Raw genomic sequence first — 25,658 nt, forward strand, 5'->3', positions numbered from 1 at the left:
GTGTACATATGCCTATTTCCCTATAGATTGTAAGCTTGGAGCAGGGCCTTCCTACCTCTATGACTGTTATCACCCAGTTTGTTATTGTTATTTCAAATTGTAAAGCGCAACGGAATTTGCTGCGCTATATAAGAAACTGTTAATAAATAATAAATAAATAAATAAGTTATAAAACCAGGAAAAATAATAGAACCAATGAACCAATAATGGTACTCTCACTGTTTAGAGACCCTCATACAGTATTAGCAGAAGAGCTGTAATGTAGCAGGCAGTTCATCATATATTTGCAAAGGTGTTTTATTAAGACTTCTGTGTGTTTTACACAAATAGGAAACAGTTTTGATTTACTTAAATAAAAGGACTTCAGTTATTTTATAATTATATACATTATTTAGCTCATACACAACCTTTAATCCATAATAATGACAAAGAATGGCTTTATTTGCTTTTCAAGCATTTTTGCTTTCTGTTGTTCTGTAGCAGAGTCTCTGTAAGTTGTATGTCGTTTGCTATTTGGCAGCTAACCTACTGAGCAGTGACAAAGTCTACCCTAAAAATTTACAGTATATCACCTGCCTGTAAAGTACTAAGAGAGGAATGTAAATATTGCTGGGAACCTGTTCTGCACTTTGGTTTTAAATATATTTCTCTCTATGGGGTTTATTTACTCAACATTATTATTATTATTATTATTATTATTATTATTAATAATAATAATTATTATTATTATTATTATTATTATTATTATTATTATTATATAGCACTTTTCTCCAGAAGGACTAAAGACATTTTACAGAAATCATGAACATAATGTAGAGGTTCAGATTTGCAGAAAAAACAGAAACCATAAACATTATTCAGAGGTTTAGATTTATTGAAAACAATAGTGGGATGATGCACTACACATAGGGGTATATTTACTAAACGGCGGCTTTTCAAATCCACCAAATATCAGCAATTTTGCCAACAGAATTTTAAACAACCATACTATTAAGCACACAAACCAATGTTACCCTACGTGTACTGTACTTATAAAATAAAGAGAGTATAAATTCTGAGTGACAATAGTGTAGTTTGCAATACAACTTTTGTACCACCAGGGGGTGCTACAAGAACAACTGTGAAAAGTACTTTGTCACGTGTTGCTGTCTTCTGGATCAGAAAGCATTAGCTAGAACATTTATGAAGCGCACTACATGTGCATTGTAAAACCCTTTTTATTTGCATCGGTGCAAATCAATGTTCAGCACGCATCATGGTCCACGCCTCCTCACTCTCAGAGCACGTCAGTATGAAGAGAAACAGAGCAGTAAGGACGGAGGTACCCTGTTATAGTCACATCCTCTAACTCTTTAAGTGCCACAACTTTTAATTATATAAAATGTCCATTTTTTTTAAATGCAGCCTTTATAATGATTCACGTAAATCATGAGTGTGGAACATTGTAATTGTTTTCATTACATATGTCAGTTAGTGCAGTGATGGGAATATGGTATGCTTCAATAGATACATGTGCGGCCCTCCAATCTGTAAAAGCACTACACATAAACCTTAACTGAAAAAATGAAAAGAAATATCCCCCAAAAAATTTCAGCATGCCCACAACACTCCATAATTCCACAACAAGCCACTCAAAACTCCCACTTGTTCTGAAAAAAAACCCCACATGCCATCAGATTCCCATTATCCCTCAGATCTCAAGACTCCCCACATGCCCCTCACATAACTGTCCCTCAGATCTCTAGACCACCGCACATGGGGGGTAATTCCAAGTTGATCGCAGCAGGATTTTTGATAGCAATTGGGCAAAACCATGTGCACTGCAGGGGAGGCAGATATAACATGTGCAGAAAGAGTTAGATTTGGGTGGGTTATTTTATTTCTGTGCAGGGTAAATATTGGCTGCTTTATTTTTACACTGCAAATTAGATTGCAGACTGAACACACCCCACCCAAATCTAACTCTCTCTGCACATGTTATTTCTGCCTCCCCTGCAGTGCACATGGTTTTGCCCAATTGCTAACAAAAATCCTGCTGCGATCAACTTGGAATTACCCCCATGCTCCCGTGGTTGCCTCATATGTCACTCACTACACATCCATTAGACCTCTCCAAATGCCCCCTACAATCCCTTTTGTCCCTCTTAGTCCTTCCCACACAGAAAGTATTAATCAGCTGGTGGCCACAACCATGTGTGTAAAGCTTATCTCCTATATAATAGCCCAGATCTGTGACTCTATGCCTGTGTGTATAACGCTGGGCGTGGCTAGGAGCTCTCATTGGGTTAGCAGCAGGTCTATCACACCCAGTCCACAGCTGATTGGGCGAGAAATGCCCTCCCACACAGGTTGCATCCAATGGGAGGCTTTGCCCTTTGGCTGCTGTGTGTTCCCAGAGCAGGATTAACAATGGGGCTGATGGAGCTGCAGCTCCAGGTCGACACCCCAAAATAGGCCCACTGCATCTGCAGCAACATACCCTCCAACAATTTACACATAAAAATTGGTACAAATTCGAAAAGGGGGCGTGGTCATGGGTACCGGGTCATGGCCACGCCCCTTTCCTATACTTTCAATGGAAGTTTGGAGAGCCAAAAATCGGTGCAGACCATAAAAAAATGTACTGTACCTGCCAAAAAAGTACAGTTGAAGGGTATGGCACTGCATCTGCAGCAAGTCTCTGCTCTGTAGATAGGGGGAAAAAATAAGATTTTACTCACCGGTAAATCTATTTCTCGTAGTCCGTAAGGACCATGGGGAATAGCGGCTCCGCAGGAGACTGGGCACAACTAAAGAAAGCTTTAGGACTACCTGGTGTGCACTGGCTCCTCCCACTATGACCCTCCTCCAGACCTCAGTTAGAATCTTGTGCCCGGCTGAGCTGGATGCACACTAGGGGCTCTCCTGAGCTCCTAGAAAGAAAGTATATTTTAGGTTTTTTATTTTACAGTGATATCTGCTGGCAACAGACTCACTGCAGCGAGGGACTAAGGGGAGAAGAAGCGAACCTACCTAACTGGTGGTAGCTTGGGTTCTTAGGCTACTGGACACCATTAGCTCCAGAGGCATCGACCACAGGACCCGACCTCGATGTTCGGTCCCGGAGCCGCGCCGCCGGCCCCCTTACAGAGCCAGAAGCAAGAAGTGTTCCGGAAAATCGGCGGCAGAAGACTTCTGTCTTCAACAAGGTAGCGCACAGCACTGCAGCTGTGCGCCATTGCTCCTCATGCACACCTCACACTCCGGTCACTGATGGGTGCAGGGCGCTGGGGGGGGGGGGGCGCCCTGAGGGCAATATAATACACCTTGGCTGGCAAATCATCACAATATATAGTCCCAGGGCTATATATGTGATAAATTACCCCTGCCAGAATCCATGAAAAAAGCGGGAGAAAAGTCAGCCGAAAAAGGGGCGGGGCTATCTCCCTCAGCACACTGGCGCCATTTTTTCTTCACAGTGCAGCTGGAAGACAGCTCTCCAGGCTCTCCCCTGTAGTTTTCAGGCTCAAAGGGTTAAAAAGAGAGGGGGGCACTAAATTTAGGCGCAATATGTGTATACAAGCAGCTATTGGGGGAAAAATCACTCAGTTATAGTGTTAATCCCTGCATTATATAGCGCTCTGGTGTGTGCTGGCATACTCTCTCTCTGTCTCCCCAAAGGACTTTGTGGGGTCCTGTCCTCGGTCAGAGCATTCCCTGTGTGTGTGCGGTGTGTCGGTACGGCTGTGTCGACATGTTGGATGAGGAAGGTTACGTGGAGGCGGAGCAGAGGCCGATAAATGGGATGTCGCCCCCTGTGGGGCCGACACCAGAGTGGATGGATAGGTGGAAGGTATTAACCGACAATGTCAACTCCTTACATAAAAGGCTGGATGACTTGACAGCTGTGGGACAGCCGGCTTCTCAGCCCGCGCCTGCCCAGGACACTACTGTGTGGTGTAATGTGAATAACGGACACTACTGTGTGGTGTAATGTGAATAACGGACACTACTGTGCGGTCCAAACTGCATAGCGGTTCAGTAGGTTCGGTAATTAAGACACTTCCATCCCATTTAATTGGTTCTTGACAGAATACGTGTTCTTAAAGTAAAAAGTGAATTAATATCTGCAGTGCCCAACTAATTATTTTACAATGGCTGATTCACAAATGGGTGTAATTAAATTTTCTCTGCGTTAATTGTCTTCTCTTCTTTTCTGCTGCTTAGCACACATCCTGCAGAGTAATATAATATTCTCTTAAACTCACCCTTCAGAATCTTGCTATTATTGTGCACAAAGTTGCATAACCTCTAACATATGTGCTGGATGCACACACTCGAAAAAGGGGCATGACCATACGTTTTTATCACTGATAGAGGGCCTACACCCCCCCCCCCCCCCCCCCCACCACCACAAGACACTGCGGCCCACGATTAGGATGGCGACTCAGTGCCAGAAAAGTGGTTGGGAGGTATGGAAGAATGTTGTAGCTGGAAGTTGGAACAGAAGCAGACAAGTGTTCCTTTTTACTGCACATCTTTGCTCTTCCATCCTGCAGAAGTCTTACACATTACTTGGGGTCCTATTTATCACAATCTGCATTTTACTTTTTTTGTCACTAAATTTGCATCGCAAAAATTATGTCTTCACATAACTTTTGTTAGAATCTCTTGTCGGTACACGGGCGTATCAGCCCATCATGGCGAAGCACTGGAAGCAGAGTGATAGCTTAAGCTATCACTATGCTTCCAAGTTCGGGTTCTCCGATGCATGTTGTCACGTCTAGCAAAGTTTGAGGATCCGGCAGCTGAGACTTGCCCGAGGAGGTAGTTGGCTGTGGGTGAACAAGATGAGGGGGTTGGATATAATTCCTTCACATGGGACACGGAGCAATGAATAACATAGGCGGGGTTAAAAGTCAATAAATAGTATTTATTATGTACAGGGCTGAGGTAGAGAACTGTGGCTGGAGCACGATGGTTAAAGAACGTAGTTGCGGATAAAGAACTGCAGGTTGTGGCTTGAAAGACAAGGTTGTAAATAATGAACTGCGGAACTGTGGATGGTGGTTAAAAGACGTGGCTGGAGGTAGGAACTGTGGACTGTGATTTGAAAGACGAGACTGTAGATAATGAACTGTGGAACTGTGGATGGTAGTTGAAGACGTGGCTGGAGACAAGGACTGTGGACTGTGGTTTGGAGGATGAGGCTGAAGATAACAATCTGCAGGTTGTGGTCGGTGGTACAAAGACATGGCTGGTGAAGTAGATCTGTGGAGTGTGGCTTGAAAGACGAGGCAGAAGACCCGGGGCCGACTGTGCCCAAAGAGTCTTACTGGACCGGGTTTTCCAGGAGCGCTTCCACAGGCAGTAGCAGATTAGGAACGGCAGGACTGCAGCAGCAATAGGGAACCGACCAAGCAGGAGTAACCAGAATACAACAAGGATCCTTGGAGCACAGGCTAAAGCACCTACGACAGGGTTGTAACTTGAAGCACTGGCGTCCCTGTCCTAAACCAGCCCCCTTTTATAGGCAGAGCTTCCCCTGGATTGGCTGGAAGAAACAGGAAACAGGAACTATGCTTAAAACTTGGTCTCCAACATGGCGGCGCCCAGTAATGCAGAGCTTTCTGCAAAGCCACATTGCTCACTGCCTCTGGTCTCCTAGCAACGGCTCGGCAAGAGCGACCCGTTGTAGCGGTGTCCCGCCGCCACGAGCGGACCCCCTCACCACCGCCACTGCTGCCCACGGACCCGACACAGTAGCCCTCCTCTGCCGCTGCCCGCACACCGCCAGAGATGCCAGCCTCGCGGCCCCAGCTTACCGGTAAGATTCCGGACGCTGACACATGTGTCATCAGCGGCCCACAGAGAGGAATCTGCTCGGGTTATCCAACGCATGTGTCATCAGCGGCCCACAGAGAGGGATCTGCTCGGGTTCTCCAACGCATGTGTCACCAGCGGCCCACAGAGAGGGATCTGGGTGTTTTTGGATGATATACCTCAAATATTGTTCCATGAATATGCCCCCCAATTTGGTGTGCAATATTTGTATAATATGTCTGTTTCATAAATCCAAAATAGTTTTAAATATAACATTATGTAAACTATGGGAAAATTTAAATGAAAGACTACAGGAGGGTTGAATTCAGTTGCAAGTGATGCCAGTGATGTGCCGTGGGGACGCCTGTAAAGGTGGAACACTATAGGTACAACATCGCTCATTTACAACAGTACAATAAGTGATGTTGCTCTCCTGTAATTATCCGTTATATTGCGGACATAGCAAGAGACATGCAAAAACCTGATTTACATTGCTGCCCACAGATTTGTATATTCCCATCAAAAACATTACAATTACAGTAGTATTATTAATATTATTTTATATGGGGTGGGATTCAGTATGCCGGCTGTTGGGATCTCGGTGCTCAGTAAACTGGCGCCGGAATCCCGACACCTGGCATACCAACAACTATTCTCCCTCTTGGGGGTCCACGACCCCCCTGGAGGGAGAACGTGAAGCATGCCACCGTGCCCGCAGCATGGCGGGTGCAGCGAGCCCGCAAGGGGCTCATCTGCGCTCGCCCAGCTGTCGGTATGCCAGCAGTCGGGATCCCAGTGCCTGTATGCTGGCCGCCCGGCCACCGGCATACCATACTACACCCTTTTCTAAATATTCTAAAGTAGCGAGATAGGTATTTGACCCTTACTGTTATACAAACTTTATATGGGACAGCTAATTATAAAACACACACATAGCAATATAAAAAAAATAATAAAAATGTATGAGTATAAAATACATTTTCACTTAACGGTAATAGCTAAATAAGCAAATAAACGATGGGTGCCCTAAAAGTGCCAGTATGTAGTATTTTACTTTCATTGGCGTGCATTTTATCGCTTGTGCCCATAATCCCAAAAATGCACATACAAAAAAACATGTTCCAAAAGTTACAACCAAAGACACTGCAGACAAATAAGTATATATTGCTAATATAATGTAATGTGGCAATACCAGTTTTGAAACAACACCGCATTAGGTAATTAATATATTGGTTCCTTCCTGCAAATATCGATTGTTAGAGGGATGAGATGGCAATGCTATGTCACAAACCTTACTCTGAATTTTGACATTATGGGGCTCATGTAAAATTGGACGCGATTTACGTAAAAAAATGGAGTCTAAAATTCCATCTATACAAAATTCGTAAATTAAATAATATGCAAAGCCAGAGTTGTCTTAATATGTCTGCAGTTGTGCGTATTACCTATGATAAAGCTAAATATTTATCTTATATAATATCCTTTATGAGGTCTAAGAACACTGTACGCTATCTACGTATGAAGTACCGTAAGGGTACGCTAGTTGCGTAACAATCGCTTAGCCGTGATCGAGACGCTCAAGCGTCACGTTCACTCACGGCCAAGAGATCACAGGCAGGCACGTTATTGGCTGTTGACTAACGTAATGATTCGCTATAGCGTAGCGGACGCTCGGGACCACGAGGAGATCACCAGCGGCGCTGACGCTCACTATATTAAACCTTTATATCTAAACCATAAACAGTGTGTTGTGCGGTAAAACCTTAGTGTAATGATAGAGTGTAAATGCAACACAGAATAACCTTATTACCTTTAAAGCTGCTTGAGCGTCACCGACGCTCTGAGAATACTTAATACTATAAGAAACACACAGATACCGTGCTCAGGGTCCAACGCCTAATATATATATTATGAATGCTATACTTGCAAAAGAATTAAACACAATACAAGTCATACACTACAATATAACATAGACTACCTAACCAGATAACTACACAGGAAATATAATACAATACTATTTAAGGGAAAATGAGAGAGAAAGATGAGGAGAGAGAGAGAGAGAGATTGAGAGAGATTGGCTCAGAATAACAAGAAGAACAATATGATTGCAGAGAAGCTTACACATGTGAGGAACAATCGCTGCGCAGTTATTCAATGCTGAGAATCTTTGTGGAGAAAATACTTGACCTTACCCATACTGGCTGTCCCTATATACACACCCTACAATACCGCATGGGACAGAAGCTAGACTCCATTTTGAGAAAACTCCCATGAAGACTGCAACACATGGTTGAAAGGGGGAGGGGAAAACACCCGGCAGCAGCCATTTTAGTTTTGCAGGTCCAAACACATGGCACTCTCTACTACACCACAATCACATAGCAGAAGACACAAGACTCCATTTTATTCCAAAATGTCCAAGCCTCAGAACAATGCATATGTTCTGATTTTACAATTCCAAACCATCTAAATCACCTTTCACAATTTCAATCCAACTTCCTAGAACCATCTTATTCACTTTCACATTCCAAACAACTTCAGTATCTCAATAACCAGAGCAAATTCATCACAAGACCAGATCACAATGTAACCACACATCTCAGCCTGCCATTGCTACAAGCACATGCCCAAACGCAACTGCATGGTGGTATTTATGATTAACAAGATATATATTATAACTAACCAGTACAATCTATTTTAAATCACCATAGGCAAACAAATACCACAAATGCTATGCTACAGGTTGTCTAATGTCCCAGCTACCATCACAGATTCCCAGATCTATCACACAAACACCCAACAATCACACAACCAAGTTACAATATCCTATTTAAACCAGAAAGCAATCTGTCTATATTTCCTTATCTAGCCATTTGAATTCTATACTTAGCCTTTAGTTTGGAGGATGTCCTGGGGATGTAGCCTCCATGCTGCTGGGTGCCAGGTAGCTGTGTGAGTGAGTGAGTGAGCCCTGTGATCTCCAGTGGGTATATCATACCCTCATTCCAGCTGTGGGGGTGTGTCAACAACAAGGTGTGTGTGTCCCTCACAGCATGTGAGCCAGCTGCATCAGTGGCCTTGGTTATGCAAAACAATGGGTGATGACCAACACATTCCTGTCTTGTGGGAAGCTATTGTTTGGCGAATACTATCTCACTGTCTACTCTCAGTTGAGACAATGATATCTCAGCAATCATTCTTCTGGAGACAAATCCTAACCCATTGGTAAACACAGGTGTTGGCCCTCCTCATTGAGTCTCAAAGCTCAGTGTAATTTAAAGGTTATTGTACTCCGTCTGCGGGAAAGATACTGATTTGGAATACAATTAATCTTCAATTACTATTCCCGTGCTTACCTATGCATAACACCATGTGAAGCCCTCACAACATGCAAACTATTGTTTGGGGGATCTCTAAGGTCAAAGAGCCATTTGAGACCCACTGATACCTGTTGGACTCAGGGGAATATTAACTTATAAAATACATTATATGGTTGAATTATGTAACGATTGAGTCGCACGCTGGGCACACAGAAACTCTACCGTAAATACGCATACAGTGCGCCTGCGGGTGCACGTAACAGCGGGTATGCGCACGCACGGGAGAGCGCTCGCATGCGCAGCGCGGACATGTATGAGGTGCAAATATGGCAGTGTGCATAGTGATATTTTTCTGACTTTGACAGTCCACCCTTTGGCAGTCAATAATAACTGCCACTTCCTGAAAACATTTCAAAAAGAGAAAAATATATGTTAGGGGTTAATACATTTACATGGTTGGGTAAGGGAGGAGAGAGGAGAAGGTGTGAAGAGGGTATGACCTAGTGAGATAGCAGAAGCATGTGTGTATGAGTCCATGTTTGGGGGTCATGTATCATCGTGCCGTACGTGTTTTAAATCAAGCTTCGAGGTATTGCGAAGTATACATTTGAATTCCTTCTTATCCCGCGGTACGGGTCTGTGGATGGGCTGTCAAACTTTACCGAGCTCTTTTCGGCTTTGGTTGTAACAAAATGGGGGAGCACATTTTAGTTGATGATACATGAATGGGGGAGATATGTGATTGCTGATATCTGTGCCTGTATTCCCTATCGACTATGTGTGTCCATTACCTGAGGGTTGTAGAAATGAAGAAAAGACATAATTACGGTAAATGCGGTGGTATTCTATGTCAGGTAAATGAACATTCGTCGATTGAGGTCTTGTTTGGTGTCTGTTGATTGCAGTCTTCTTTGTGCTTTTGCTCATAAGGTGCGAGCAAAAGCTGTCAATGTCCATAGATTTACAAAAGTGTTGGGCTAGCGTAATTTTAAAATTTCTAGGGAAACTGGGGATCCATGGCATAGTTCATCAAAAATCTGTGTATAAGGTTGTCAGTACTTCTTCTTTAATCCATCTGTTGTCTGTATATCGGCTCATCAAATTCCTCGTCCAAGTGGGTCTTTTTACCTTGGAAGAAAACGGAAAAACAAGTGAAAGAAACGGACCGTATAATCGCATTTTCATTACATCATTGTTTCCACCGTTGGGTCATAACTCAAATTCATTGGAATTACAGTTTCCTCACTCCTCAAACTCATTACCTCAGGTAGTACTTTTCCAATATAACACAATCCTTCAGAGTTTGGGGCAAGCCGCTCATACGCCTTTCTCCCGCATATGAAATATGCATCATCGGGGAGAACATATGGGACGGAATATGTCATAACCATATTACAAACCTTCCATGTGAAATCTCCTAACCCTAATTCTCCCATCTGTTTAGTACACGTATCAGGTTGTACGATAAGTGCACAGTATCCTGGTGATACCTCTCCAACTCTCGTAATCCTATTTCCTAAGGTATACCTATACCGGAACGATTTTCCTCTACTGGCTATGTGGCGTATAAGCTCTGTATCTGTAGGCATTCTATCTGCTCTATGCGAAAAAGGTCATGGTTTGATTACTCCATGACACTTCCCAATTTCCCGGCTTTCGGGGATTGGAGATGTTGAAACATAATAGGGACCTATCCACATGGTATTGGTGGAGCTTCAAACTAGGAGGGCTGGAGATATTAAACCTCCTGTCCACCGGTCTCCCACCACTTAACTCAAGTACCTCCCCTAACGTTAAAGGAAATGGTACTAGCCCTGATTTGCTATGACCTTGAGGCACTTGAGAGCATACCCAACAATCTGTTTTATTCAACACACTACCCACTAAGGAGTGATAGTCACTCAATGGATGCCGGTCCATATGGATATTAAAACTGGATTGGCATTTCTTAATGCACCCGTCCTCAATGACATTGTTACAGAGCCTACAGATACAGTTTTCTTCAGCTAACAATCCTTAAAAGAAAAATGTTTACAGATAACATGGCTGCTAGATCGTTTCCGGTACTCGCCTTTGCTTGGTGATTGGGTTGCTATTGGAAATTTACACCTCCGTCTCAGTCGTCAGAACCTTTCTGGATCCTTTCTCGACCTCACTGGTACTCTCACCGAAACAGACTGCTCTGGTCAACATCATGGTCAACAGGAAAAATCCATATCACAGTCTCTTGGGGCAAGTCCATCTTACAGGAGGAGAAAAGAAGAAATTTGTAATGGGGTACAGAAAATCAGTTTGAGGGGGAGAGAAACTTGTTACGATAATTAGTTCTCTCGTCTTGTTGTTCTTCTTGTTCTGCTGTCTTCTCAAAGGTGCTGTCTCTCAGTCTTCCAAACAAACATTCCGATGATGCAATCTTTCCTTCCAAATCAGCGATCTCTCTGTAAGGAGCAAAAAAAATCTTGCATTACCATTTGTCTAACTGATGTGTGACATACCATCTTTAGAACATGAAAGCATGAGTGAGAAGAGAGAGAAAACAACAACAGCAAAAAAAAACAAAAGAGAGAGAACAATTTATATGCATGTGTATATTACTTAAATCAACAATAGCCATCAATAGGAAAAGAGAAAAAAACATTTTTCAAACATTTTAAAACATTGTCAGATCGTCAGGCTGTCATATCTACATGTCCAATGGTTTCTTTGCGCCGTCCCTCCCCCCAGCACCATACTCCACTTTCTGTATCTGGCCAGGATACATTGATGCGGATAGGTCATGCTGGGGTTTGGTAGACTTCTGCAAAGACCAAGCGGATATGCAACGTTTGAGTCCTTACTAATAATCGTCAGAGATGGGGAGATAGAGAGAGAGAGAAAAAAAAACATTTCACAGATACATTTACAATGTTTCACCTGGTCATTCCTGTGTCTTCAGGGAATGACCTCCCAATTTATTAACCGTTACCTCAGGCTTACCATCAGTTCTAATGATCACCTTTCCTGACCACATATCATGGGTGTGGCCCAAAATTCTTCCTATATGATCCCTGATTATAATTGTGTGTGTTATAATTTTGCTCATTTCTTGGTCTAGGGGGTCTGACTTTATGTGGGCTATTACAGTTGTTGGCATAATGCCCTTCTCTTTTGCAAAGATCACAAATCCTTGAGTTCCTCCATGTGCCAATGGCCTGGGGTTTTGGTTGATTTGATGCCTCCTCAAACGCTTGGATGCTCATCACCATCAACCGCTTTCCCTGTACCTACCTGATTCCTTGGATACCATGATTATGTCGTTGTCTAGGGAGTTGATATACCTTCTGTGAATCTTTGATCATACAGTTAGATCTTTCCTAGGATCTGGGTAATCAGACATGATTGATCTCAATTCTGTCCGGGACCAGGGATGGCGCATTGCACTGTCCTTGACGGGAATGGTTCCCTGATCGTCAGTCTTCCCATTGGGGACTGTGATCACCCTGACAGGACTAAACTCAATTACATCACCTTGTTTTGGTCTTACAATATGGGGTACATTTGTTTGTGCGTGATATAAAACATTGTACGTACCTGTGGACACGACCTCACCTGACCCTCCGTTAGGGGGTTTGATTATTGCCTTTACCAATTTGGTCGCGTCCACCTGGATGTCTTGTAGGATGGCTTCTGGAAGAGGTGCCGACATCGTTCTGGGCTCACTTTCTTGCTGATAATCCTGAGGGAAGTTTAACATGGGGTGCGACTTGCACAGGTTAACATTTGTGATTTTTATACATTTATTTTTATAAACATTATTACATTTGTTACTTTCGTTCTTAATACAGTTACTAAGTGCATTTTTATCGTACAACATTGTGCCATTTCTCTGCAACCATAATCCTCTCCATTGCCATGTCTCTCCTCTCAAGATGAAAGTTAGGTATGTAAGTTACATTTCTTTGCATTTCACTTTCCTGTAGCCATAACTGCAAACAATCATAATGTTTGATTCGTCTCTTTGCTGATTTAATGAGACATATCCTCCTCCTTAAATTTTGTAACACTTCTGAGCTGAAGCTACCTACTCTTGGGAATTTCTCCCCGTCATGTACTGTCATTCTCTCCCATTCATCACATAAAGCTTCTGTGTGACTTCCATATTTCTCACACATTACGTACCTTGCCGACCCAATTGGTCGGTTCACTGAATCAACCCGAACCGAGGTTGATCGCCCCCTACCTGAACAAGTGGCCCCCATAGTTCGAAAGTGTTGCTTTATCCAGCCAACCCTTACGCAAACCAAATGTCCAAAATAGGCTGACGGTGGCGGTTTACCGAGTACCCCACTCACTCGCCCACGCCGACCAATACGACCTGATCACACCGATATGGTGCTGGCGTACTCGACCCAGGGCCCCTGCGACCTGAACCTCTATTTACTGGAACCTGTGAGGGTGATCCGAAGAACACTTACTCTTTCCAGTAACTATTGGTTGCTGGATAGTTCCTGAGTGAGCAGCGAACTTCCCTTAAAATAAAAAAAAATTACACAAATCACGTTAGAATGTACAAATAGCGTTTGTGACCCCTTTACTCTAATGGTACTAGGTCAGATTACTAACTAATGTACACAATTACGTGCGGTACAATCGTTTAGTACATAAGCAACTAATCTTATGTGCTGAGCGACCAACGGAATCGAAAATTTCGGCTGCGAATTCCTTCAGCCAGAGCTTATATGGCCTATATGGGTGTTGCACCAACCCTTTCTTGGTGTTGTGCCTGTGGACTGTATAGCGGACTTCCTTGTCTGCTGTACCTGAACCTGCTGGTCTGCTATGACCTCCTGGTCTGTTACAGTATGACCACCAGGTCTGCTACACTCTAATGCTCAAATTGTATATTTAACCAGGGATGCCTCCCTAGCCACCGTGTACGTCACTTACACGCATGTACCTCACGAGTACTCGACTTTTCTTGTGGTTCAACCTTTAAAATTGTAGAAACAAACACTCACTCACCGCATATACACTTTTGTTTCTATTTCTATTTCTGCGCAGAAATTTTTCTTTAGACCAGATGTGTTACCAATTAGGAGAAGGATCTGTTAATTTAAATTTGGAATGTTAAACTAGATTTGCGCGATTTATCGCCTGGCGTTATTTACCGCGTGGCGCTACTTATCGCGTTGAGAGGAGAGAGAGAAAAAAAAACTTGTGATTTGAGTTACGTGGGCGTACCCGGACGCTCCGTTGCGTAATTTACGCTGCGTGCGTCGGCCTTTGGTTTGCGTGCACAAATCTCAGTCCTTGTTAGAGACACGTGTACGCAAAATAAAGATCCACCGTAACACAATTTATACGTTTATCAATGTAGATGATCCTTGATCATCTACCACACCCCACACTGACTTCGCCTTATCTCCCAGGCAAAGCTGTGTGTTTGTCTATACTTTAACTATGTTACCTTTACTCTTAAACTATAAAATAGTGACAAATCTCTCTAAGCACGTTTATCAATTATAGAACTGGCAAACAGGAGAGTGACATACGAAAATATACAAATGAAAAGGAAATGCAGATATATATGTGTGCGTGCGTGTATACGCAAGACAGAAAAATAAACAGTTTAAAAAAAAAAAAGACGCTATTGTTTTGTTCTTACCTCCGGTTCCCGGATTCCTTCAGCACCCTTTACTAAGAGAAGCAGACGCTTATCCCGACAGCACCACGAGGAATACAACCTCCCGCCCTTTGCTGATGGATAATGTCTGCTGTAATTACCTAGCAGAGATATGTGAAGGACTGGACGAGCTCGCAATTGATAAAGCTAAATATTTATCTTATATAATATCCTTTATGAGGTCTAAGAACACTGTACGCTATCTACGTATGAAGTACCGTAAGGGTACGCTAGTTGCGTAACAATCGCTTAGCCGTGATCGAGACGCTCAAGCGTCACGTTCACTCACGGCCAAGAGATCACAGGCAGGCACGTTATTGGCTGTTGACTAACGTAATGATTCGCTATAGCGTAGCGGACGCTCGGGACCACGAGGAGATCACCAGCGGCGCTGACGCTCACTATATTAAACCTTTATATCTAAACCATAAACAGTGTGTTGTGCGGTAAAACCTTAGTGTAATGATAGAGTGTAAATGCAACACAGAATAACCTTATTACCTTTAAAGCTGCTTGAGCGTCACCGACGCTCTGAGAATACTTAATACTATAAGAAACACACAGATACCGTGCTCAGGGTCCAACGCCTAATATATATATTATGAATGCTATACTTGCAAAAGAATTAAACACAATACAAGTCATACACTACAATATAACATAGACTACCTAACCAGATAACTACACAGGAAATATAATACAATACTATTTAAGGGAAAATGAGAGAGAAAGATGAGGAGAGAGAGAGAGAGAGAGAGATTGAGAGAGATTGGCTCAGAATAACAAGAAGAACAATATGATTGCAGAGAAGCTTACACATGTGAGGAACAATCGCTGCGCAGTTATTCAATGCTGAGAATCTTTGTGGAGAAAATACTTGACCTTACCCATACTGGCTGTCCCTATATACACACCCTACAATACCGCATGGGACAGAAGCTAGACTCCATTTTGAGAAAACTCCCATGAAGACTGCAACACATGGTTGAAAGGGGGAGGGGAAAACACCCGGCAGCAGCCATTTTAGTTTTGCAGGTCCAAACACATGGCACTCTCTACTACACCACAATCACATAGCAGAAGACACAAGACTCCATTTTATTCCAAAATGTCCAAGCCTCAGAACAATGCATATGTTCTGATTTTACAATTCCAAACCATCTAAATCACCTTTCACAATTTCAATCCAACTTCCTAGAACCATCTTATTCACTTTCACATTCCAAACAACTTCAGTATCTCAATAACCAGAGCAAATTCATCACAAGACCAGATCACAATGTAACCACACATCTCAGCCTGCCATTGCTACAAGCACATGCCCAAACGCAACTGCATGGTGGTATTTATGATTAACAAGATATATATTATAACTAACCAGTACAATCTATTTTAAATCACCATAGGCAAACAAATACCACAAATGCTATGCTACAGGTTGTCTAATGTCCCAGCTACCATCACAGATTCCCAGATCTATCACACAAACACCCAACAATCACACAACCAAGTTACAATATCCTATTTAAACCAGAAAGCAATCTGTCTATATTTCCTTATCTAGCCATTTGAATTCTATACTTAGCCTTTAGTTTGGAGGATGTCCTGGGGATGTAGCCTCCATGCTGCTGGGTGCCAGGTAGCTGTGTGAGTGAGTGAGTGAGCCCTGTGATCTCCAGTGGGTATATCATACCCTCATTCCAGCTGTGGGGGTGTGTCAACAACAAGGTGTGTGTGTCCCTCACAGCATGTGAGCCAGCTGCATCAGTGGCCTTGGTTATGCAAAACAATGGGTGATGACCAACACATTCCTGTCTTGTGGGAAGCTATTGTTTGGCGAATACTATCTCACTGTCTACTCTCAGTTGAGACAATGACATCTCAGCAATCATTCTTCTGGAGACAAATCCTAACCCATTGGTAAACACAGGTGTTGGCCCTCCTCATTGAGTCTCAAAGCTCAGTGTAATTTAAAGGCTATTGTACTCCGTCTGCGGGAAAGATACTGATTTGGAATACAATTAATCTTCAATTACTATTCCCGTGCTTACCTATGCATAACACCATGTGAAGCCCTCACAACATGCAAACTATTGTTTGGGGGATCTCTAAGGTCAAAGAGCCATTTGAGACCCACTGATACCTGTTGGACTCAGGGGAATATTAACTTATAAAATACATTATATGGTTGAATTATGTAACGATTGAGTCGCACGCTGGGCACACAGAAACTCTACCGTAAATACGCATACAGTGCGCCTGCGGGTGCACGTAACAGCGGGTATGCACACGCACGGGAGAGCGCTCGCATGCGCAGCGCGGACATGTATGAGGTGCAAATATGGCAGTGTGCATAGTGATATTTTTCTGACTTTGACACCTAAAATGCATATTATCATTTCATTAATATTATTTATTTGGCATATTTATTTTTCTCCTCAAGTGGCAAAATGCCCTTGCAGCCCTTGGTATTAGCTGGTAGTACTATAAGTACCAGCAAGTGTCAGCATGCCCAACCACTTAAAGATAACCTGGCCATGCTGGGACCTGTGGCGTACCAGACACAAATGATAAGTTTGCCAATAGGCGACCCACACCCACCACCCAGGGGAGTGAGAATGGCCCAGGAGCTGTTAGCCCTTAAGGGAACCAGCCCCACGCTGATAGCTCTAGCTCTCCTGGGGGCTTTTTGTGCTTCCAGACCTGCCTAGGCTAAGAGTACCAGCGCTGGATTGACCTTTGGGGCCTCACAAGTTTTATAAGAACATTTCTTGGTAAATCAAGGTCTGTGCTAATAGACCAGGATCAGCAGCAGGGTCAGCATTAGTAACAGCACAAGGGTGTAGGCAGCTTCCTAACAGTGGTGGATCTAGACTTAACTTTTAGGGGGGGCGGTTTAAGAATGATGACTCCTCCCCCTAATCATAGCCCCTCCCACTTAGTAATGCCCTTCCCGTTCGCTTCTAAAATTTCCTATTGTTGCCATTACTAATAAAATGTTGCCAGTTAGTGGGGAGAACCCTGCGCACTGGTGATACAGACTGGCGAATCGCCATTCCTTCCATCAGGGCTGGTAGAGGCTAAGACAGTAGGGCAATTTAAACATGCATGGGATAGACATAAGGATCTCCTTACAAAGAAATAAGGATCAAATAAGGTTAGAGATAAAAATAATGTAAAAAAAAAAAAGGGGGCAGACTAGATGGGCCAAGTGGTTCTTATCTGCCGACAAATTCTATGTTTCTATAGCACATTGAATGAGCCGAAATTCACATTATAGCACACTGAATGAGCCAAAATTCACATTATAGCACACTGTATGAGCTGAAATTCACATTGTAGCACACTGAATGAGCTGAAATTCACATTATAGCACACTGAATGAGCCGAAATTCACATTATAGCACACTGAATGAGCCGAAATTCACATTATAGCACACTGTATGAGCCAAAATTCACATTATAGCACACTGAATGAGCTGAAATTCACATTGTAGCACATTGAATGAGCCGAAATTCACATTATAGCACACTGAATGAGACGAAATTCACATTATAGCACACTGTATGAGCTGAAATTCACATTACAGCACACTGTATGAGCTGAAATTCACATTGTAGCACACTGAATGAGCTGAAATTCACATTGTAGCACAATAAATGAGCCGAAATTCACATTATAGCACACTGAATGAGCCGAAATTCACATTATAGCACACTGTATGAGCCGAAATTCACATTATAGCACACTGTATGAGCTGAAATTCACATTGTAGCACACTGAATGAGCTGAAATTCACATTGTAGCACACTGAATGAGCCGAAATTCACATTATAGCACACTGAATGAGCCGAAATTCACATTATAGCACACTGTATGAGCCGAAATTCACATTACAGCACACTGTATGAGCCGAAATTCACATTATAGCACACTGAATGAGCCGAAATTCACATTGTAGCACACTGTATGAGCTGAAATTCACATTGTAGCACACTGAATGAGCCAAAATTCACATTATAGCACACCGAATGAGCCGACATTCACATTGTAGCACACTGAATGAGCCGAAATTCACATTATAGCACACTGAATGAGCCGAAATTCACATTACAGTACACTGAATGAGCCAAAACAATGCAGGCACTGGGGGCAAGGGGAATCCTACCCCCATATTAACTTACACTGGGGCAGCGAGGAAAAAAAACACAGGGGGGAGACGTGGCACACACACACTTTAGCTAGGAGGGGGGACATATCATACACTTTAGTTAGGAGAAGAGGGGGGAGAAATGGCACACAGACACTTTAGCTAGGAGGGGAGGGGGGAGACATGGAACACAGACGCTTTAGTTAGGAGGGGAGACATGGCACACACACTTTAGCTAGCAAGCTAGGAGGAGAAGGGGGGTGGATGACACACACACACACACACACACACACACACACACACACACACTTTAGCTTGGAGGGGAGGAGACATGGCATACACTGACACCTACTCATATTTTGTCCGCAGCAGCATGAGGAGTCGGGATGGAGGCCGGGTCCCGCCGCGGTGTTGGGAATGGGGTGGAGAGTGGTGCAGCGCGGCGGGGGAAGGGTAGAGAGAGAGCGTGCTGACGCGCGTACAGGGAGGAGGGGGCATGGTCAGAACTGACGGCAGAGGCAGCAGTGTATACAATCACTGTAGCCTGTCCCCGCCGGCCTCTGTTCTGACCACGCCCCCTCCTTCCTGTACGCGCGTCAGGACGCTCTCTCTCCCCTTCCCCCGCCACGCTGCACCGCTCTCCACCCCGTTCCCAACACCGCGGCGGGACCCGGCCTCTATCCCGGTGCCGGTATGTGTAGGGGGGGGGGGGGGCGTTCGCCCTAATCGCCCCCCGCTAAATCTGCCACTGCTTCCTAATATGCTTGTATGCAGCTGCTTTCCCCCTACATAATATGGAAAGTGCAGTAATGTGGCGTTGTTATTACAATCAGGCTGTATACCAGCCTGCCCCTTGCCTCTCCCATCCGCCTCTCTAAGCATAGATAGGGCTCAACAATAAGATACAACTGAGACTGAGACATACTGTACACCAATTTACTGAACATGCACAGTACAAAAAGCATATTTCTCAACTTCTAACCTAGGTGCAGATGTATTAAAGGGGGGTACACACGGAGAGATCCGTGCTTATATTCTAAGCAATCTGACTATTTCTTAGAAATTAAGCACGGATCTCTCCGTGTGTATGCCCCATAACGATGCACGGTCCCGTGTGACGCTATCGCTGACTCAAGATTTGGAATGCATGCATGCCAAATCTAGTAGATCGCTCACTTCACTGCTGTGTGAAGTGAGCGGCCCCCGTGTTACCCCCTCGCTCAGCACACATCGCGCTGTGCTGAGGGGGGGGAGAGATGTGTGCTGAGTGGTCTGTGCTAGATCGCTCAGCACACATCTCCCCCGTGTGTATGGGGCTTTAGCCTGGAGAAGGGATAAAGAAGTGATAAACCAGTGATAAGTGCAAGGTGATAACGCACCAACCAGTCAGCTCCTGTCATTTTTCAAATCTGTAATGACTGGCTGGTGTGTTATCACTTTCCATTTATCACAGCTTTATCACTTCTCCAGGCTTAATACATCTGCCCCCTAATCTGGGACTTTTTATAATTTGATAAATATATCCTCTTTGTTCCTCCTTTGGAACAGTAGTGGAGTGTACATCTCATTAATCCAGTGACCGGCTTACATACAAGATAAATGTTCCTGTGACATTTGCCATGTTCTCATGAATGCAGGGGCGTAGCCAGAACTTTGAGGGCCCCATGGCAACATTTTGAAGGGGCCCCTGTCATAATAATTCTAGAGACACATCTCTCCGCAGCAGTTGTTAATTGTATGCCCCATAATAGTGCCCTAGTTGATTTTCTGAGACATATTAGAAAAATATATATAACACATGTAACTTTGACAGGGAAGGTGGGCCCCTCTCAGCTCTGGGCCCCATAGCAGCTGCACATCCTGCACCTATGGTAGCTATGCCCTTGAATGAATATACATTGTAACCAAAATCCTACTTCTCCTGTCTCACAGACCAGGCAATTTGCTTCACAAACTTATTACAGTAAAAGAAAAGTTACTGTACATATAGCAAGAATACAATACGTATACCATGAATAGAAACATAATCCTCTTTGTTTGGATAAACCTGACCTACACTGATGCTTTTACGTAACATACTTTTCTTACCATCAGCTACAATCCTTATTCCAATACCTTATGGGGCATATTTATCAATTATCCAATTTTTATACCTGATAATTGTAATATTTTATCTATGTTACTTGCCGCAATAAACAATAATATTCAACCGGATGTATCAATATACACAAATAGGGAAAGGAGCCCATCCCTGCTATGTGTTAGGAGTAATGTGATCACATCACTGATCATTTAACTCCTCTATTGGGACCCCCACATGCCTGGTCTACTGCGCATGTGCAACGCCCATAGCCGGGTGTAAGGAACTCCCCAGATCTAAAGGTTTAAGTTTATTTATCATTGAAATTTTTATTCACGTGAAAGGATGGGTAGGGGCCCCAGTCAGGGCCGGTTCTTGGGCGCTGGGCGCCCCGGGCGACAATAGAGGGCGTGGCTACGAACAGGGGGCGTGGTCATTTACGCCCCCTGTACAGACTGAAATGATGTGCGGTGCGCGATGACGTCATCGCGCACCGCACAGCAAAGGTCCTCTCCACGAAGGGAAACTAGACGCGTAGTGTCTAGTTCCCTTCGTGGAGAGGACCTTTGCTGTGCGGTGCGCGATGACGTCATCGCGCACCGCACAGTAAAGGACCTCTCCACGAAGGGAAACCAGACGCGTACGCGTCTAGTTTCTCTTCACAGCGGCAGCGGGGGGCAACGGGCAGCGGGGGGCACAGCAGCAGCGGATCTTGCCCTGGTGCGGCGCCCTCCGGATGGCGCCCTGCGCCCTCCGGAAGGCGGCGCCCCGGGCAAAAGTCCTGCTTGCCCGTGGCAAGATCCGCTACTGGCCCCTGTGCATTGCTTTGCTTTCCCTACACTGCTGTTAAGATGGTCCTGGACCTGGGAAGAAGTGATTGGATTGTGCCACAAATATATCCTGGTGTACTTATCATGCCAGGGATGTTATACACAGGAATGTTATCTGAGTAGTGGGCTATTGCTTAAGGCCCCCATATATCAGCAATCGACAGGGGCAATTTTCCAATTTGCAGATGATTGTATAAATAGATCTGCAATGTATGGGGTTCACAGATCGCGGATTCAGACCAAAAATCTTTGGTATTTTTAAGTCAGGTTTCCCAACATGTTGGATTTCACAGATCAATTGGGGCTATAGATTGCTAGTGTATGGTAACAATCAGCAGATTTGCAGACAGTTTCTAGTAAACTGATAAGCATTTTAAGATTGGCAGACCTGTATTTGCTGAAAAATTATCTGCAAATCACTGAAAAATATCTGTAATGTATGGGCAGAGATTAATGGATTGGGGAATCTTTAAATCTGGGAAGAATATCAGAATCTGCAGATTGTTTTTTTGTGATTGCTGATGTATGGGGCCTTTCCAAGCCCTCAGTTCCTACCAAAAATTATAATCAATAAAAACATAAAATTTTTCTACAACTATAACATTTGTTTCTTCCGTTACAGTAAAGTTAGCTGGTTCATGGCAAATTAGTAAGGGAAATTCATAAAATTCTGGTTTAACAGATGAAATGTGAAAGTAGTACAAGTTATCCTTGGTGAATCTTCAACTGATTCAAACAAAAACAAAAAAATATCAAGTTTAATGAGTCCTAATAGTACTATAAAGACTTGTTGTGCACTAGGAAAAATATTGTAGGCAGGGATAGCATGATAACCGCTAAACATGTTATTATCTTGTAGACTAGACATATTAAGTATTAAATCACAGGAAAATTTGGCTTCAGACGAGACCGAAGAAATATAGGATCTGGCCATCTCATACCTGCTCGTTAACCACCATAACCCAACATCACTTTGTCTTGTTCCTCTGTGAAACCCTGCAGCAAAGCACTATTAGCATAATTACTCACATTCATTAAGTATGGCTGCATTACATATGCAAATCAGGAACGAGGTACGTGTCCAGAAGCATCAGGCCTTCATACGATTACTTGCAGTGTTGCTGTGCGGAGAGGAAATGGCATTTTGCAGGCTGAGCTGTCAAGAGCTGGGAGATCTCAGAGCAAACATACAGGAAGAAGTAGCCTATGCAGGGATTAAGGAAGATGGTAAATAGAACATAGTGTTAGGGGGCATCACTGAGTGTAAAGAGCAAACTACAGTGGTCACTTTATTTCTCTATCATAAAATGTAGTTCTTTCACAGAAGCAGCACAATTATAAACTCTTCAGGAAAAGAAAGCGTACATCAAATAATGAATGAGACAAAAACTGTCAGAGTAAGTAGGAAGTTGTTACTCAAATGACTGAAGGGAACACATCCCAGCAGTTCTGGGACCCCTGGCTCTGGTGATGGGGTCAAATAATCATCATCATTACAAGAAAACGTTAAAACATAATATATAAATACTAAGAAAACTATAAATACTTAGAAAAAAACACAATACAGTAGACTGGAGAATCTAAGAATTATCTATTGGTTGTGAGAAAAATATAATTGGAATACTTAAAGGCAGGATGGAATGAGGAAATCTGTGCACAACAGTATTATAAAAAGATCATGATACTGTGGAGCATACAGACTGAAAATATCAATAAATAGTAACATTAATAGTAATGTCACATGCCCCTTCATTCCTCAGCTGATACATCCAAGTCAGGTGGCTTTTTGCAATCAGAAACTTGGCTCCTTTTCCCGGAGTCTCTGTATTGTCCTCTATACATAAACTATGTCTGTTTGCAGATGATATTTTGTTATTTGTTACTGACCCGGAAACCTCTTTGCTGCCTTCCATGCTGACATAAACAGATATAATAAAATAAAGCCTCTCTATACAAATGGAACACCATGAAAACAGAGGCATTGACATATATTATCTTGGATGAAACTCTGTGTCAACCTAAATCTTGTTTTTTGTATAACTGGAAATCAAATCTCCCATATCTGGGTGTCAATACCCCAAGTAGTCTTGCCAACGTTGCTGAGGTGAACTTCTATCCTATCCTTAACTATTTAGCTGGCTTATTAAACCTCTGGCTGTTCTTTGAGGATTCCTGGTTAGGTCACTTAGAGGCCTTTAAAATGATGGTTTTACCTAGGTTTATATATTTATTCCACACAAAGACCTGGCCCACAAATTGATCCTGTTGTATAAATGGAAAGTAAACCAACTTGCTTGTCATACAGTATATTGACTAGAGCCAAAAGACTTGGTGAGTTGACAGTTCCAAATGTGTGTGCTTACCAGGCTGCATGCTTAGTGGCACAATTAAGTGACTGGGTATTACCACCAAAAATAAAACCTTGGGTTGACCTATAGAGGGTGCTTATTCTCCATGATACCCTCTTTGATCTCATCTGGACTCAAAAACAAATACTCCCTCTTAATACCCATTCCCCCAAAGCTGTGCTCGACTCCCTTAAGCATGCGGTCATTTATAATTTAATACAAAATGGCTAATTTTATCTCCTTGTACATTCTCCATTGTTGCTCTTTCCAAATTGAGACAGGATCATGATGTATATCTACAGGTGTAACCGGGCAGAATGCAGATACACTGTAGCTGATTTTTTGTGTGCAGTTTCTATAATATAGGGGGTAATTCAGAGTGTTGATCGCAGCAGCAAATTTGTTAGCAGTTGGGCAAAACCATAGGGGTAATTCCAAGTTGATCGCAGCGGGAATTTTGTTAGCAGTTGGGCAAAACCATGTGCACTGCAGGGGAGGCAGATATAACATTTGCAGAGAGAGTTAGATTTGGGTGGGTTATTTTATTTCTGTGCAGGGTAAATACTGGCTGCTTTATTTTTACACTGCAAATTCGATTGCAGATTGAACACACCACACCCAAATCTAACTCTCTCTGCACATGTTAAATCTGCCTCCCCTGCAGTGCACATGGTTTTGCCCAACTGCAAACAAAATTTCTGCTGCGATCAACTTGGAATTACCCCCCAGGGCCCTCATTCCGAGTTGATCGCAGCAGTTCATCGCATCGCAAACGGCAAAAAAATCGCAAACTGCGCATGCGCGAAAGCAGAAATGTGTGTGCGCACAGGGAGCGATATGACGCTTGTGCAAAATTACTAACTGAAAATCAGCTCGTACTACATCACCGAAAACAGGGAGTGACGGAGGCGTGGCAGAGGCTCGGCTTCGCTATCTAACGAAATGGGCGTGAAAGTGGGCGGCTAGTGTGGGAGTATGCAACCGGCAGTAGGCGTGTTTTGTGCAAAAATGCGTAGCCGATGGTAAAAAGTACACAACAAATGTTCGCTATCTTGACGCAGCCGTGGAGTAAGTCTGCAGCTACTCAGCACTTGCGAAGCACTGTTACAAGTGTGTCTGCCCTAATTAGCAATTAATTGGCAAATTAATTCACCTGTTGACCAATTACTTGCCAAACACTGCAGTTACAAATGACTCCAAACAGCAATTGTATGCCCACATAACAATTTTAAATTTACCAGGTATAAATCTGACACACTCACAAATAATGCACTGTCTTTTAATTATTTGGTAAAATACTTTGATGTTAACTGCATGTTTTAATTATTTGCTGAATACTTTGCAATTTAATCAAGTGTGAATAAACCAACGTATAAACTACATCAGCTAAATGTTCTCAACATAGACATCTTCCTTTGTACATACCAAATAACATGAGCAACATAATGCAGCCTACACTTAATGT

The 25,658-nt window shown here is 43.2% G+C and overlaps 2 long non-coding RNA genes across 4 annotated transcripts in view; one reads left to right on the forward strand and one right to left on the reverse strand.

Moving 5' to 3' along the window:
- The window catches only part of LOC135055885 (uncharacterized), a 340,186-nt gene that overhangs the window by 285,319 nt on the left and 29,209 nt on the right, over positions 1-25,658 (forward strand). The gene's annotated exons all lie outside the window — the stretch shown is intronic.
- The window catches only part of LOC135055886 (uncharacterized), a 245,138-nt gene that overhangs the window by 179,830 nt on the left and 39,650 nt on the right, over positions 1-25,658 (reverse strand). Inside the window, exon 2 of the long non-coding RNA XR_010243841.1 lies at positions 22,875-23,049. This is a non-coding gene — a long non-coding RNA (uncharacterized LOC135055886). The remainder of the gene's footprint in view (positions 1-22,874; positions 23,050-25,658) is intronic.

This window comes from Pseudophryne corroboree, chromosome 3 (assembly GCF_028390025.1).
Source record: "Pseudophryne corroboree isolate aPseCor3 chromosome 3, aPseCor3.hap2, whole genome shotgun sequence".
Lineage (NCBI taxonomy): Eukaryota > Metazoa > Chordata > Amphibia > Anura > Myobatrachidae > Pseudophryne > Pseudophryne corroboree.